This window comes from Styela clava, chromosome 6 (genome assembly GCF_964204865.1).
Source record: "Styela clava chromosome 6, kaStyClav1.hap1.2, whole genome shotgun sequence".
Lineage (NCBI taxonomy): Eukaryota > Metazoa > Chordata > Ascidiacea > Stolidobranchia > Styelidae > Styela > Styela clava.
The window spans coordinates 5,022,501-5,027,500 of NC_135255.1; the positions used below are offsets into that span (position 1 = coordinate 5,022,501).

Sequence of the window (5,000 nt, forward strand, 5' to 3'; positions counted from 1 at the left end):
GCGAAAGACAGTAAACTCGAATGAGCCAAGAAAGAGCGGTGCGGGGCCGGTCGGAGCGCACCCTTTTCTCGGTGGCTGGCGGGCGAGAGAGTGCTGCGTCGCCGGCATCGGCGTCGAAAGAAGCCGAGCCGAAAAAAGTTAAAGTACAAACGTGCAAGCATACTAACCTAACCCTAGGTAAGGCATGTCAGAGCGAAAGACAGTAAACTCGAATGAGCTAAGAAAGAGCGGTGCGGGGCCGGTCGGAGCGCACCCTTTTCTCGGTGGCTGGCGGCCGAGAGAGTGCTGCGTCGCCGGCATCGGCGTCGAAAGAAGCCGAGCCGAAAAAAGTTAAAGTACAAACGTGCAAGCATACTAACCTAACCCTAGGTAATGCATGTCAGAGCGAAAGACAGTAAACTCGAATGAGCCAAGAAAGAGCGGTGCGGGGCCGGTCGGAGCGCACCCTTTTCTCGGTGGCTGGCGGGCGAGAGAGTGCTGCGTCGCCGGCATCGGCGTCGAAAGAAGCCGAGCCGAAAAAAGTTAAAGTACAAACGTGCAAGCATACTAACCTAACCCTAGGTAAGGCATGTCAGAGCGAAAGACAGTAAACTCGAATGAGCTAAGAAAGAGCGGTGCGGGGCCGGTCGGAGCGCACCCTTTTCTCGGTGGCTGGCGGCCGAGAGAGTGCTGCGTCGCCGGCATCGGCGTCGAAAGAAGCCGAGCCGAAAAAAGTTAAAGTACAAACGTGCAAGCATACTAACCTAACCCTAGGTAATGCATGTCAGAGCGAAAGACAGTAAACTCGAATGAGCCAAGAAAGAGCGGTGCGGGGCCGGTCGGAGCGCACCCTTTTCTCGGTGGCTGCGTCGCCGGCATCGGCGTCGAAAGAAGCCGAGCCGAAAAAAGTTAAAGTACAAACGTGCAAGCATACTAACCTAACTCTAGGTAATGCATGTCAGAGCGAAAGACAGTAAACTCGAATGAGCCAAGAAAGAGCGGTGCGGGGCCGGTCGGAGCGCACCCTTTTCTCGGTGGCTGGCGGGCGAGAGAGTGCTGCGTCGCCGGCATCGGCGTCGAAAGAAGCCGAGCCGAAAAAAGTTAAAGTACAAACGTGCAAGCATACTAACCTAACCCTAGGTAAGGCATGTCAGAGCGAAAGACAGTAAACTCGAATGAGCTAAGAAAGAGCGGTGCGGGGCCGGTCGGAGCGCACCCTTTTCTCGGTGGCTGGCGGCCGAGAGAGTGCTGCGTCGCCGGCATCGGCGTCGAAAGAAGCCGAGCCGAAAAAAGTTAAAGTACAAACGTGCAAGCATACTAACCTAACCCTAGGTAATGCATGTCAGAGCGAAAGACAGTAAACTCGAATGAGCCAAGAAAGAGCGGTGCGGGGCCGGTCGGAGCGCACCCTTTTCTCGGTGGCTGGCGGGCGAGAGAGTGCTGCGTCGCCGGCATCGGCGTCGAAAGAAGCCGAGCCGAAAAAAGTTAAAGTACAAACGTGCAAGCATACTAACCTAACCCTAGGTAAGGCATGTCAGAGCGAAAGACAGTAAACTCGAATGAGCTAAGAAAGAGCGGTGCGGGGCCGGTCGGAGCGCACCCTTTTCTCGGTGGCTGGCGGCCGAGAGAGTGCTGCGTCGCCGGCATCGGCGTCGAAAGAAGCCGAGCCGAAAAAAGTTAAAGTACAAACGTGCAAGCATACTAACCTAACCCTAGGTAATGCATGTCAGAGCGAAAGACAGTAAACTCGAATGAGCCAAGAAAGAGCGGTGCGGGGCCGGTCGGAGCGCACCCTTTTCTCGGTGGCTGGCGGGCGAGAGAGTGCTGCGTCGCCGGCATCGGCGTCGAAAAAAGCCGAGCCGAAAAAAGTTAAAGTACAAACGTGCAAGCATACTAACCTAACCCTAGGTAAGGCATGTCAGAGCGAAAGACAGTAAACTCGAATGAGCTAAGAAAGAGCGGTGCGGGGCCGGTCGGAGCGCACCCTTTTCTCGGTGGCTGGCGGCCGAGAGAGTGCTGCGTCGCCAGCATCGGCGTCGAAAGAAGCCGAGCCGAAAAAAGTTAAAGTACAAACGTGCAAGCATACTAACCTAACCCTAGGTAATGCATGTCAGAGCGAAAGACAGTAAACTCGAATGAGCCAAGAAAGAGCGGTGCGGGGCCGGTCGGAGCGCACCCTTTTCTCGGTGGCTGGCGGGCGAGAGAGTGCTGCGTCGCCGGCATCGGCGTCGAAAGAAGCCGAGCCGAAAAAAGTTAAAGTACAAACGTGCAAGCATACTAACCTAACCCTAGGTAAGGCATGTCAGAGCGAAAGACAGTAAACTCGAATGAGCTAAGAAAGAGCGGTGCGGGGCCGGTCGGAGCGCACCCTTTTATCGGTGGCTGGCGGCCGAGAGAGTGCTGCGTCGCCGGCATCGGCGTCGAAAGAAGCCGAGCCGAAAAAAGTTAAAGTACAAACGTGCAAGCATACTAACCTAACCCTAGGTAATGCATGTCAGAGCGAAAGACAGTAAACTCGAAGGAGCCAAGAAAGAGCGGTGCGGGGCCGGTCGGAGCGCACCCTTTTCTCGTTGGCTGGCGGGCGAGAGAGTGCTGCGTCGCCGGAATCGGCGTCGAAAGTACAAACGTGCAAGCATACTAACCTAACCCTAGGTAAGGCATGTCAGAGCGAAAGACAGTAAACTCGAATGAGCTAAGAAAGAGCGGTGCGGGGCCGGTCGGAGCGCACCCTTTTCTCGGTGGCTGGCGGCCGAGAGAGTGCTGCGTCGCCGGCATCGGCGTCGAAAGAAGCCGAGCCGAAAAAAGTTAAAGTACAAACGTGCAAGCATACTAACCTAACCCTAGGTAAGGCATGTCAGAGCGAAAGACAGTAAACTCGAATGAGCCAAGAAAGAGCGGTGCGGGGCCGGTCGGAGCGCACCCTTTTCTCGGTGACTGGCGGCCGAGAGAGTGCTGCGTCGCCGGCATCGGCGTCGAAAGAAGCCGAGCCGAAAAAAGTTAAAGTACAAACGTGCAAGCATACTAACCTAACCCTAGGTAAGGCATGTTAGAGCGAAAGACAGTAAACTCGAATGAGCCAATAAAGAGCGGTGCGGGGCCGGTCGGAGCGCACCCTTTTCTCGGTGGCTGGCGGGCGAGAGAGTGCTGCGTCGCCGGCATCGGCGTCGAAAGAAGCCGAGCCGAAAAAAGGTAAAGTACAAACGTGCAAGCATACTAACCTAACCCTAGGTAAGGCATGTCAGAGCGAAAGACAGTAAACTCGAATGAGCTAAGAAAGAGCGGTGCGGGGCCGGTCGGAGCGCACCCTTTTCTCGGTGGCTGGCGGGCGAGAGAGTGCTGCGTCGCCGGCATCGGCGTCGAAAGAAGCCGACGCGGGTTCACCGGACACCGCAAGAGACGCGGTGCTTTACGGAGCTGCCAGCCCTATCTCCGGGCGAACCGATTCCAGGGCCTGCGCTCCTTACCAAGAAAAGAGAACTCTTCCCGGGACCCACGCCAGCGTCTCCGAGTTCGGTTGCGTTGCCGCACCGGGCGCCGAAGCGCCAATCTCCGTGTCGAGGCTCGGGAATATTAACCAGATTCCCTTTCGGACACCGGGGGCGAAGACGAGCAACGCCCCCCGTCGAACTGCGTTCGCTTGTTCCTTAGGGCCGACTGACCCATGTTCAACTGCTGTTCACATGGAACCCTTCTCCTCTTCGACCTTCAAAGCTCTCATTTGAATATTTGCTACTACCACCAAGATCTGCACCGACGGCTGCTCCACGCGAGCTCTCGCTCGACGCTTCGACGCCCGCCGCCGCGGCCTTCCTACTCGTCGCGACATAGCGCCGTGGAACGGCCCGTGTCGTCGCGACGGCCGGGTATAGGCCCGACGCTCCAGCGCCATCCATTTTCAGGGCTGGTTGATTCGGCAGGTGAGTTGTTACACACTCCTTAGCGGATTCCGACTTCCATGGCCACCGTCCTGCTGTCTAGATCAACCAACACCTTTTGTGGGCTCTGATGAGCGTCGCGTCGGGCGCCTTAACCCGGCGTTCGGTTCATCCCGCATCGCCAGTCCTGCTTACCAAGAGTGGCCCACTGGGCACTCGCATTCGAGGCGCCCGACTCCAATTAAGCGAGCCGGGCTTCTTACCAATTTAAAGTTTGAGAATAGGTTGAGGACGTTTCGTCCCCAAGGCCTCTAATCATTCGCTTTACCAGATAAAACTGCGACAAAGCGCCAGCTATCCTGAGGGAAACTTCGGAAGGAACCAGCTACTAGATGGTTCGATTAGTCTTTCGCCCCTATACCCAAATAGGACGATCGATTTGCACGTCAGAATCGCTACGGTCCTCCACCAGAGTTTCCTCTGGCTTCGACCTTCCCAGGCATAGTTCACCATCTTTCGGGTCCCAACATGGACGCTCTTGCGCGACCGCCCCGGCAGAGCGGGTGCGATCGGCCGGTCGTGCGCCGGCGCCCGCACGGGGCTCCGGGTCCGACCTCGTTCGGCCAAAGGCCGCCTTCACTTTCATTTCGCCTGCGAGTCTCGAACCACTCGACGACTCGCGCTCATGTTAGACTCCTTGGTCCGTGTTTCAAGACGGGTCGGGAGGGTGGCCGACGTGGCCACGGACCCCGAGCGCGTCGACGGCGCGCCACCGAAACGGCAGCCCGCCGAACACCGGCACTGCGTACAGTGCAGGCGAACGACAAGCCAGCCGAACGGCGACGGCCGCACACAGAGAGCGCGCGGCATCCATTCCTCGATCCGCCGCCGGGCCGCACCGCCCGCGCGCTGTAACACCCCCGCCGGAGCGGAGGCCACCTTCGCGCGGGGACTTAGACCGACGGCAAACCGGTCGTGACCCGCGCCGGTCGCTAGTGCGCTGAGACGGTGCGCGAGCCGACTCGGCAGCGGCCTCTTAAGCGTCCGCGAACCGAGACGGCGCGCCCCCGCACCCAACTGAAAGCGAGCCGGCGACCTGACGGGCCCTCCCGTTTGCCTCTCAACGGTTTCACGTACTCTTGAACT

General features: G+C 58.0%; 1 pseudogene; it reads right to left on the bottom strand.

The window, feature by feature from the left end:
* Positions 1-3,716: 3,716 nt before the first annotated feature.
* On the bottom strand, positions 3,717-4,556 carry LOC144425014 (large subunit ribosomal RNA; annotated as a pseudogene).
* Positions 4,557-5,000: the final 444 nt, after the last annotated feature.